Here is a 12,635-nt window from a genome sequence, read left to right as displayed (position 1 = left end):
TGGGTTATAAATACTCCCCAGTGCCCCACTACTCGGGGTGGTTAAAAAATTATTTTAAAGCACTAAGATGCTGAAGTTGAAACAAAGTACTCCAATATGAGTCAGAAGGACCTGGGCTATGGTCTCCACGTCTGTGCCTAATTAAGCTGAGTGACCTTGGGCGAGTAACACAATCACTAAGACTCAGTGGCCTAGGCCTTGAGCAGAGGGAAGTGGCTAGGCAGGAGAGGGAAGGACTCCTGTTCTCTCCCCACCACACCCACCCCTTACCCTTTATCTCTGTCTTTCTCTGTCCCCCTCTCTCCCTGCCAACAGGCACTCTCCACTTTGCAGGGCTGTTCTGAGGCTTGAGATCCCAAATTTAAAGCAGCTTTGCAAGTTATCAACAGCCTATGAGGTACTGATGAAGCTTCAGTGCTGGTCTGTGGGTCAGGGCTCCAGCAGTTTCACGAATTAACATAAACCAGACCTCAAAGAAATCAGATAACTAGAAAACACAAATAAAAACTGAAGCCATAGTTAATCCTTGGCTGAGAGCATTGCTGGACAGGAAGTCACAGCACATATCTCCTGGAACTCCATGGGAAAAACCAGGTATTTTAAAATGGACTTTGAGATGTGTGCATATACCATTCTTTTTTTTTTTTTTTTAAGATTTTATTTATTCATTCATGAGAGACACAGAGAGGGGAGCAGAGACATAGGCAGAGGGAGAAACAGACTCCCCACAAGGGAGCCCAATGTGGGACTTGATCCCAGGATCCCGGGATCACGACCTGAGCCAAAGGTAGACCTCAACCACTGAACCACCCGGGTGCCCCTGCATATACCATTCTTTTTTTTTTTTTAAGATTTTATTTATTCATTTATGAGAGACACGGAGAGAGAGGCAGAGACACAGGCAGAGGGAGAAGCAGGCTCCCTGCGGGGAAGCCGATGCAGGACTCCATCCCAGGACCCCAGGATCGTGTCCTGAACCAAAGGCAGATGCTCAACCATTGAGCCACCTGGGTGTCCCTGCATATACCAATCTCTTATCAGAATGTACACCCTCATCACATTTGATTTGGGCTAATATTATGATGTAGTTCCTGAACAAACAACAAATAGCTCAAAGCAACAACCAGATGCTGGCTATAAGGGACTCCAGACCTGCCCTCTGCGCACCCCCATGTCACTGTGCTCCTCTCCAAGCCCAGCGGAAACTGGGAACACTGCAGGGGGAATCCTCAGCGGACTTGTGGAATGTTCCTAAACTAATGGCAATGTTCCTTCTGTGAATTCAGACACTTATCCAGGTGATGAAGCCCTAACTTTCTGGCAAGGGGTAAACTCACTAAGCAATGACCTTAACTTAGTAAATTAATTCCAAAGCACAATTGTTTTCAATCTTCATTTGAAATCAGCCTTTGTTAATCTAGATTTAATGGCATATGAAATGGAAATTCCCTTAATAAAATAAGTTATGAATATTTATCATCCCATTTTACCTGAAAATTGAATAATTCATCAATTAACTTTACTATTAATTATTTAATACAAAATTAACAAACTGCAAAACTCTGATGTATCCTTGTGGTCCCTCTGGCACTAGAAAGACAGTGGAGCCCTGGATGACTCCAGACATAAGCTAATGGGACATAGGAGTTAAGGTTGGAAGTTTTCTACAGGAAGCAGAACCAAACCACTTACTCATAAAGTAAAGGGATAAATTTCCTTCTCAGCTTGGAATTCTGTACAACAGCCAAAAAAGAACTCCAAGTTTGGCAATCATTTCAAGAGAATATTTCTCCTGTGTGTTCCTCCTGTCATCCATCACTATCACATTGTCATTAATATTTTTCTAACACGTAGATGGGCCCATGCCGTGAAGCTATCATGCCCAGCAGAGCCCCTGGGGAGCCCTGCCTCCCATGGAGCCTCAGGCAGGACCCCTATTTGAAGAGGAGAGAGGAAGCCAAGGAGGAGCACAGAATACGAGGGGACCAAGGGACAGGTGGAGGTGACAGCAGCCGAGGTGGAGCAATAGATATTCTAGGGGAATCAAAGCTCTAGGCTCTGAGCCACTGAGCCCCCAGTTCACCCAGGGAAGCCAAGAGTTCTTCTGACTCTCTAAACTCACAAGGCTAGATCATACCATGTCTTCTGAGAGGACAACAAGTAACAGGATGTTGCACGTTCACATAGACAGTCTTTCCATCACTAACAGGTATACCTGCAGAGGCAAGTGAGAGCTCTGGGTTTCTCCACACTTCTCTTCTTGTCCTTCTGGTTCACTTTCCACCTGCTCAAAACCCTCCCCTCAGTGTCCCCAATGGGTCCAGCACTAGCTCCAAATCCTTGCCTGGTCTACACAGCCCTCTCCAACCTCAGCCTCAACTGCCCCTCCAACACCACCACTCAGCTCACCGTTCTCCCCATCCTTACTACCTCCAGCGCAATGACTTTCTATCCAGTCTCATACTCCCCTAACACCCCCTGCACACATACTCATGCACACATGCACAGGGACACCCACATATACATATGCACACACCCACACATGGGCACTCACATGCACACTCGCACACTCACCTACTCATCTGTCAGGTCTCTGCCTGATATTGAGCCTTCCAGGAAGGCAACCCACCCATCACTCCCTCCACCCCCGCTGGGAAGGGGCAGCCTCTCACTGCACTTGTCCCTTGTAGCACTCCTCCAAACTGCCATTATTTTAAGTTCTCTGATTCACTGCCACCTCCCCAAAGCCCAGCACGGCACCTGGCACGTGGGGAGCAATCAAAAAGTACTCACTGAATAAACAAATGAATGGAAGCAGAGCAACAATGACATAAGGTGACAATGTGGTACTGTGTGGTTCAAGAGTAAAAGGGCTTACATGTAACACATGGTCTTCCCCCAACAGAGCCCCTTCAAGCCCCAGATCGGGAGTGGGGCACGGCATCCCCCAAAGTTGGTAAATGGGATTCATGACTGGGAGCCCATGACACTATAGGCAGTGAAGCCACAGGTGTGCATGTGTGGGAAGATGCATGGAAATGGCACGTTTCACAGTGCAGGCTGTGCTCCTGGACAGAAACACACATGCCTCATCTCTTTTCTCCTCCTAAATCTTTCTTTCCCTGATTTCACTGCCTTTCTCCATAGCTTTCCCCCTAAACCTGGCAGTGGTTGCTTCCCTGACACCACAGCCTGGGCACACCTGCAGAGGCAAGTGAATCCGGTTCCTCCATAAGCAAAAAAAGCCTGTGCCTCAAGAATCCCCACAAATGCCTGCTCCCAAATTCCTAGAGACCTCGTTGGAGCAGTGATGGAAATCACAGAGCAGCCAGCCCAGAAGCCACCTTGGTGAGGCCATCACCCTTGGCTCAGTCACGACCCTCTACATCGCCCCCTCCTGGGGCCTGAGGCCCCTCTGTTCCCAGAGTCCCCTCAAATGAAGTACCTCAACCAACAGTAAATTTTCTACCCAGTGAGGTCAGTGCAGCCACTATGGAAGAATTTATTTTTTCTTTTAGGAGAAATTTTATTTCATCCCATCTTATTAAATTCTTGAATGAAAAGAAGGAAATTTTTCCCAGAAATATTGCTCTTACAAAAGAGAACAGTGACAGAAGGACAGTGTGTGTGTGTGTGCATGTGTACCCCTGTGTGGGTGGGTGTTGTGTACTTGTGTATGTCACATACATGTGTATATGTGCATAAGTGTATGTGTGTATCTGTAGGTATGCATGTGTAAACATGTGTGTCAGCACATGTATGTGTCTATACCTATCTATGGACATGTATGTCCATGTGTGTCAGCATATTATACATGCATGCAGGTGCACCTGTGTGTCTACAGGTGTGTATGCATGTATCATGTGTGTGTGTTTGTGTGCATGCATATAAACACACCACACAAAGTAAAAGCTCACATGGAAAGTGGAATATGCTGGAGAACCAGGAAAGGTTTTCTTCCTTTGTTTTTGGTTATTTTCAATTTTTTTAAAGCCCCATAATAAAGAACTGTGGGGAATCTCAGAACAGCAAAGACAGTAATAGCTCCTAACCAGACTGAGAACAGTAGGAGAACCTCTAGGCCAGAATATCAAGCTAATTTGGGAATTACTCATTACACAGAAGACCATGAATTGCAAAGAATGGTCTCTCCCGAGAACATACCTTCCCACCTAACATTGCCGCCAGGCACACGGGCAGCTCCCTTTACCTGCAGCCAGCAACAATTTATTAGATCAGAACTGATCTGCAGGAAATACCACAGACACCAGCCTGGGCCCATTACAGAAATACTAGATAATCCTAATTTTCCAAATCCAGGGGGGGAATGAAGACATTAAGAATGAACTGGCATGAGCAGAAACAAAGCCAGATCTCAGGGCGTGGGCACTGATTAGGACCGTAAATGCCATCGGTATGTGTAAGCACAATGCCAATAAGAACAACATATCTCGTTCTCAGAAACAGTCGTCGCTGCCAGGTCATCCTGCACAGACACCAGCAGGAGCGCCTGAGAAAGCTGTCCCCACAGGTGCCCCAGCACCTCAACTTTGCACCACAGGGGCCCTGATGAGAGCACCTTGCCTCCTACAACCCCAGGAAGACACATTTGTAGCCACATAGCGAGAGAAAGCATTAAGGCACATGGTCAGGTGACATGCAAGGCATACCAGATGGCCCCTCAGTAGCCCCCCAAGCCCCCAAAATTCTGCCCAGGGAGAGGCCAGCCACACCCCTTGTGCTGACACCAGGAAAGGCTCTAAACCAAGGGTGGTCCATTGAAGAAGGTGAGGAGGCAAATGCGGTGGGCGGGGGTGGGGGGGTCAGTATGCCTGTGGGGCTGCATCCTTGCACACAGGGGTGTGCACATCTTGGCAATGGGATTTCCAGGGCCCTGAGTGGGTTGTGCATTGTGAGGCTTTTCTTCCTGAAAAAGAGATAAAGAGAAAAAATAGCAAGAGAGTGAAACAGCAAGTAAGATGGAGCATGAGCGTGAGTGTGAGCGTGAACAGCAGAAAAGGGGCCAGCCAATGTGCAGGGCCAGCCGTGGACGAAGGAAAATAGGTGCAGACCCATAAGGATAGGGCAACAGCAGCAGAAATGGGAGTGGGACAGATGTCAAGACATCCTAGCAGAGTAGAAGCAGCCCAAAGCCACGTGCCCCACAGGGAACATCGGGACCAACAAGCCCACTTTCCTGCAGAGCCTGAAAAGACTGGCAAATTGCAAGAATTAGGTGCCAGAGAAGGCAGAAGTTTGAAATGAGGTGGGTGACAGGGAGAGTTTGCAAGTCTGTGCAGGGAACAGTCAGACCCTCCCAGGGCCTTACATCTACCCCGAGCAGCCAAGCAACCACCACTATTGGAGACAAACTTATTCTCTGGAGAAAGAATCCCTGTAAGACTCTTGACTGTGCAGAGGAGAGGCAGGAAACACAGATATAAACTGGGGGGGAATTCATTAATTGATGGTGAAATTCCACACCCCTTCCCTGCCTGGTTCCCAGACCACTGGCAGTACCCCGGAGAACCAGGCTGCTGAATCTCAGAATCCCACAACCAAAGCCCTTCCCCCAGGTAAGGAAAACACAGCATGGCAGAGCGAGATAACTAAATCCTCAGTTAGCTTCCGAGGAAGTCCAATGACAACCATCTAAACTTGACACAGCAAAAAAAAAAATAATAATAAACTTGACACAGCAAGAAATAGCAGAATAACACATGGAAAAGTCTGGAGGTAAATCTCAGAACTGAGAGAATTACAAGTGGTCACTCCTGGGATGTAGGATTGAGCTATGGGGCAGAGATCTGCTGCTCCTTCTTACAAGCCCTTTAGGACTGTTTGACTTATTAAACTATGTGCATGGATATTTTTGATAAAAATAAAACTACTGAAAGGAAGCAGAAGCGGCAACCAGGAGCTGGCAACTGTCTAGTCCAGGGAGACCGGAGACACAAAGGTCCACTCCCTGTCTCAGCTCCCTCCAGGAAGGCGGCTTGCTAGACTGGCTGTCCTGGCTCCTGGAACTGAGGAGGGAGGTAATGAAAGCTGGCCTGGCTGCTGGTGCCATTTCAACAAGCTGCTAAGCCCAGAGGAGGACCCATTACCCGCTGCCCACTTGCAGAGAGGACAGCAGGGGAAACCTCCCAGGAGATCCAGGGACACCGGGACCTGGGCAGCCCCTGTCCCCACACACAGGGCATCCTGGAGAGGTGGCCTCTGCCGGCTGCCCCTGCTTTGTCTCCTCTGCAGTCTGTGATTCCTGATAATGAACTGGAATCTGGGACAGACCCACTTCGATATGGAGGCTAGGGATTTCCCCACCACTGTCGAGACACCAGACACTTTATCAGGATCCAGGTCACAGCTAATTCCCTGCCTCATGGGGAAAGGTCTCAAAACTCAGGACCCTGAGGCAGATGCCTTCCGGGAAGGTCCCAGCGGATCGGGCTGCTCATGAGTCCTCAGGCAGCAGACACCGAGCCTACGAACCTCCTTGCACTGCACTTGCTCTTTGGTTAATGATGGTAGTTTGCACTTCGTCGAGGATTCGCTCAATATATTAGGCAAATACTGAAATGGATGTAACATGACACATCGTTATGTTAATTTGATAGCAGGTCCCCAATTCAGCGTAACGCAAAGGTCGCCACATTGAAATGACTGCTGACCCAGTTTATTTTTTCTTTGCAGCCGCAAAGAACAGAGTCCTTGAAATGATGTAGATATAAGGGCTGCCCTCTCTAACTCCATCCCCCAACAGAACCCCCTCCCTACACGTGCATGCACACATGTACACACACCCACACACACTTGCACACGCAGGGCCAATCTCTGACCACCCACTCTGCCCAACTAGACACAGAAAGAAGCCACTATGGGAATCTTTTTTTAATCGTTGTCAAATACAAGTAACATAAAATTTACCATTTTTACCACTTTCAAGTGTGCATTTTAGTGGCATTAAGTCCATCCACAATGTGGTGCACCCATGACCACCATCCATTCCCAGAACTTTCTCATCTTCCCAAACTGAAATTCTCTGCATGAAACACTCACTCCCCATCCCGTCCCCCAGTCTCCCAGCCCCCACCTTTCTTTCCTCTGTCTCTCTGTGAGTCCAACTCTTCTAGGGACTTCACAGACTGGAGTCACACAGGATTTGTCTTCTTGTAATGGGCGCACTCCAGTGAGCGAGTGTCCTCTAGTCTAGCTTCAGCCATGCCGCCGCATGTGTCAGAACCTCATTCCTGTTTCCTTCTGAGAATTCTTTAATCACCCAAATAGGAGCTCCACATGATCTTCGAAATTCTATTCTGGTCTCTCAAGCAGCCTCCCCAGCAATCAGGGCTGTCCCAAGGATCAGAGGCCCTTCAAGGGGCCAGCAGGTTATGACCCCCATGCACCCCTTGCAGAGGGCTGTGGCCCTAGCAGCACCAACTGCATGGGGACCAGCCTGGGGCCTGATTGGGTTGGCTCTCTAGGTGGAGCCCTGTGCCCACACACTGGTCCCACTCTACCAGCCCATGCTGGTGCACACCTGCTGCTCTGCCCTGAGTCTGCACACCACCCTGTGCCCCATCAAAGCTCCCTGTACACTAGCCATTCAGAGACAAAAAAGACAGCATGACCCAAGGGCAGGGGGCTCACCATCTCACTGGGAAGGCAAGACTTACATACTGATGACAGCGAGACTGTCAAACAGTTGACGATACAGAGAATGTGGGCTGCAGAAGCTGACAGGGAAGAGGGCTCACTACAGGTTGATGTGTTTGCAGGGGCTCCCAGAAAGAAGTGAGATTCAAAGGACAGGCAGATTGGGTTGGGCATGGAGCATTCGAGATCTGAAGGCAAAAGGAGGGGACACGGAAGATGTGTTTGGAGAGCAGGAAGCAGCCCCCTAACTGTAGTAGGTGTTCTGAGGTAGGAGTCAAAGGGAAACACTGAAGAATATGGGTTAAGGCAGGAGAATGACCTTGGGCTGAGGCAGGAGAATGACCTTGAACTTGAAGCTAGAGTGGGACTTATCACATAGGAAATCTCTGAGGCATTGGAGGGGAACAATGATGTCACAAAGGAGCATTGTAGGACAGCTCATGCAGGGAGGGGAGTCCATCCCAGAGAGGGAAGCACAGCGGGAATGGTTCCCTAATCCAAGCGTGACATTGGTGGTACAGGCCTACCTGGGGGAATCAGGTTGCGAACTCCAGTCTGAAACACTGGCAGAAGCACTGGCTAACTCCATCCAAGGGACAATAGTCCTGGGTAGGGGACTGGTAAGCAAGAGCAGAGGACAGAGGACTCAGTGTCCACCCTCCCACCTGGCCATCACCGGGAGCACAACAAGCAATGCACAGGTGGGGTCTAGAGAGATAAGAGAGGGACAGTGGGATGTGTCTGGGAGTCACTTGGGTCTTTTCAAAACTTAGGTCTCACTTTTCTTTTCCTTTCCTTCCAGACTCCCTCCCTATCTTTGGCTGGTTTACTGTTTATTGACCACGAAGCATTTAGTGCTCATTATAGGAAAATTCTATTACTAGACCTTTAGTGCTTCAGTGTTAGGTGCTATCTATATAAATCTAATTAATTAATTAGATAATTAATAGCATCTTCCAGCCTCTTCTAACTAGTGTACACAGGATTCCTGGGACAGAAGTGCTTCCAATTTCATCTTAAGCTTTGCTTGTCCCCGGCTTCCAGGGAAGGTTGCATGGTTCCCAAGGGAGGAGCAATAAATTATTGCGATTGCTAAATTTTGCAGCCTTTCCCCCACCCCCACCCCATGCCCTGCTCCACTCTACATTCTGCACTGCAGGGGAGTGTGCAGTTTCCCGCACTGTCCATGCCTGGGAGGCTGCATCCAACTCAGGAACATACCTGACAGACACACCTGAGCCACGCTCACCAACACAAGGACGCTCTGCCTGGTGCCTGACTCTCCAGTGTGGCTCAGAAATTTTGGAGGTGGGAGGTGGGAAGGAATATCAAAACTATTTATTGGGCCACCTTTGAACCCCACACCCACACAGCGGTACAGCCTAAAAGGTAAGATTACAAGCTTTGCAATAAGATAACCCTAGGCTCCAGCTCCAGCTCCAACATTTGCTGTGCAGTCTTGGACAGATTGTGTACCCTCTCTGCATCTTGCCACCTGGCAGAACTGTTGAAAGGATTTAAAAGCACAGGACTAGGTCAATTAGCTGATCCTTGGGAGACACACAGACAAAAATAGAATGGAGCAAACCCAGCTCTCTTCCTTCACACACTCACACTCGTCTTCTGCCTCACTCTTGTTCGTGCCACAAACGTGCACTGAGTGCCCACCACATGTTCAGTGCTGTTCCAGGTACTGGGGACACCCCAGGAACACACCAATGCCTCGTGATATTGTCACTGTGGGGGAGAGGAGGTCAGATCATGAATAAGTGAATTAGACAAATAAATAGGTGAAATACATTGTGTGTCATATGGCAATAAGTGCTCCAGAGAAACATAAAACAAGAAAAAAGGAAAGGAGGTCTGGCTGAATGGGAGGGGTGTGGTTTTAAATAGTGTGCTCAGGGAAGACCTCACGGAGAAAGTGACACCAAATCAAGGCCAGAAGGAGGAGCCTGAAGAACATTCTAGACTGAGGGAATAGGCTCTTAATTCCAAGACTCCGAATTCACCTGGTGGGGTGGGATGTGTTGTGTGTGTGTGTGTAGTTCCCCTGGGGCCTCCAAATGGTATTATTATATTGCTGAGCACACAGCAAGTGCCAAATAAAGACGTCCTGAAGGGTGATTTTTCAAACTGCCATTTCCAGAAGGTCCCAGTTGCTGATAATATAATATGGGCTGTTTAAACATTCAACACTCAACCCTGCCATGGTGCCGCCGCCGCCCCCGAGGCCCCCAACCCTGGGAGCCTCCTTGTAGCACACCTCATTATGAAACAGGTGAGTGGGGCTCCCGGGACCTTCTCTGTAATTAGGGCAGTATCTGAGCAAGGGCTATATTTATAACCCCCAGCCATCAGCAAGCCACCGAGACAAGGAGTGGGTCCCTGAGCAGCTTCTATACCAACATCTATATGTGAACCGATTACAACAATTAATTTAATAGGGATTCCTCCACACAAACAATGTATCATTTTATTAGGAAACTCTATAAATGTCAGTGGTGCAATTCATTTTTATTAATTTTCTAAAATGAAATTAGCAGTGGCAGTGGCGGTGGCACACAGAAGTTGCATTGCCTTCTCATTCAGCAGAGTATTGGTGTCATTAATTCCTTAGTACCAGGAGGCCGGTTTGTATGAACTCAGCAGTTAACTGCACCAATTAATTTCAATACTAGAGATGGGAAGGGGGGTGGGGAATCCAAACTCAACTCAACAACTAATTTAGGAAGGTCCTTGAACAACCACAGCAACTTTTCCTCCTCCTGGGATGAGAAGCTTTCAAGTGTAAACACGAAGTGGATATTATAATACTAATAGGAAACGTTCTGTCTTCACCCTCTGCCTTCAGGAAAGAAATTCATCTTTCCAAAGCCTGAAGAAATTCTGGCAGATGTCTCCTGAAGTTGCAGCCTGCAGCAGGCCCGGGGACCACTCCTCGCAGACAAGAGGATCAGGAATATCCGCTGGCATCGACACTGAGCCTCATGGCATGCAAAGCAAGTTCACAAACACTGTCTCACTCGACCCTCATAATGGCCCAGTGAGGACAGGAGCATCAACTCCATTCCATACGTGAGGAAAAACAGGGGAGCTTTTAATGAGGAACTAAAATGACTTTCTAAAAGTCACAAAGTGATTGAGTGACAGGGCCAGGCCTCAAACCCAGCTTTGTCAATATCTGATTCCCACATTCCCTCTCTGCTGCACGCATGCCCCTTGTGCCTCGGGATGGGAAGTCTCCTGGCTCTATTTATACTCCAAAAAGTCAAGTGAGTCAGGCATGACCGTGAGTGACATTCACTTCTCAACTGAAACCCAAACTCTGAAGGCTGAAACACGAGGCAAAATCCCCGCTTGAAATGTTCTACTGATCTGCAGTCAGAGGCTGTTCTGAAGCACAGCACGTGTCTGCGTATCTGAAATCAGATGTCTGGCCCGGGACGCGTTCCAGAGAATCTCACTCTCTGGCTAAAGAGAAGCTCTTTCCTTCCACTTAGATTCAAGGAGTGTTTCGCTGAGGAGTGAAGGGCGCACACAGAAGCCACAGGCTGCTCAAGATGAGGGCACTTTGTAGAGTCAGGGAATAGTGCAGAGAAAGAAATTGGACAGACTTCCTTCCCCGGCACAGAAACCAGGGCAGTGGTTCTCAGAGTGGGGCCCCAGGCTGGCTGCATCCCATCCCCAGGGAACCTGTCAGAAATAACAGGTGCCCAGGCCCCACACCAGGAGTACTAAATCAGAAACTCTGGGGGTGGGGCCCCGGCATGTGTATTTTAGCAAGGCCTCCAGCTGATTCTGGTGCCTGCTCAGGTCTGGGGATGTCTGCCCTGAAAGAAGATGCCCCCAGAAGAAAGAGATGAGTATGCCAGGCTTTCCCATAGTCAGGAATACGGCTGTGCTCACCAAACAGTAGATTGCATCACCATTTCCTCATCCACTCCACCCCTACCCATGCACCATGGAAGAATGTCGTTCCTGCACCTGCTTTTATTGGGCTTGGCCACAGGAATGGCTTTGGCTAATGGACTTGGGAGCAAGGGTGACAGGATGCCACATGCAGCAGGGATTCTCATCGTGCCTACATGGATTGCCTTAGGCTTATAAGCCTCTGCCATGCTCCATGACCATCTGTCCCAGACTGTGGGTGCTTCTTCAGCCCAGGTCCTAGAACAAAAAGATACATGGAGCAGTCCTAAACTCTACCAAAGCCATAGCCAACCCGCAGACCCATGAGCAGGGGGAAAAGAAGTCTGCTGTTCCACAGTCACTAAGTTTGGAGATTGTTTCTTAGATAGCATGATCGCAGCAAAAGCTAACTAATGCAAACCATTTGATTTTCTAGCAAAGGAAATCATGGCCCCAGAAGGCTGAGGAATGAGAACATCCTGCAGAGGCATTCAGGCTGGAAGATCAAAAAAAAAAAAAAAAAAAAAATCAGAGCCAACCTCTAGCCCCACCTATGGAGATGTGAATCTCAGAATCAACCTTTCTCCTCAATATCCTCCAACATCCTCCAAAATGGACACTTTTGTCCTTGTCTAAATGATGCCAACCAATAAAAACTTAAGTTTAATAAAGTAATAATTTAAAGTACCTTCTAGAATGAGCAAGCATTCTAGAGGATAAGACCCTCTTTCCTCCGTGGCTCAGAAAGGACAGAGGTCAAGGAACTGGGCAAGGGGGCAGAGGACACACCCCCGCCCCTTTCCCTGGTCTCAGGTAATGTACCTGGAGAATTTGGTGCTTCTTCCCCCAGAGACAGACTGAGCTTTCTGCCTCTGAAGTCACCCCCACAGCCCAGCCACCGTGTGAGCTGCACTCTGGCCAACACCCATCACACTGACGAATGCCTGACCTGTCACCACTAATGGATACGTGGTAGCAATTGGTGGCCACGTATCTCCGAAGCTCTAAAGTATAACACACCAAAAATAAAGCTGAGAGCAGGGGAAGAAAGAAGAAGCTGCCTTTTA

At 48.5% G+C, this 12,635-nt stretch overlaps 1 protein-coding gene and 1 long non-coding RNA gene across 2 annotated transcripts in view; one reads left to right on the top strand and one right to left on the bottom strand.

Moving 5' to 3' along the window:
* The window catches only part of CAMTA1 (calmodulin binding transcription activator 1), an 849,138-nt gene that overhangs the window by 551,686 nt on the left and 284,817 nt on the right, over positions 1-12,635 (bottom strand).
* LOC112646911 (uncharacterized) lies at positions 8,112-12,119 on the top strand. Its single transcript, XR_003127985.3, has 3 exons — positions 8,112-8,357; positions 9,806-9,937; positions 10,511-12,119. It is a non-coding gene; the product is annotated as an uncharacterized LOC112646911 (long non-coding RNA).

The sequence above is a fragment of the Canis lupus genome, chromosome 5 (assembly GCF_003254725.2).
Source record: "Canis lupus dingo isolate Sandy chromosome 5, ASM325472v2, whole genome shotgun sequence".
NCBI lineage: Eukaryota > Metazoa > Chordata > Mammalia > Carnivora > Canidae > Canis > Canis lupus.
This window is presented reverse-complemented; position numbering and strand designations above follow the sequence as displayed.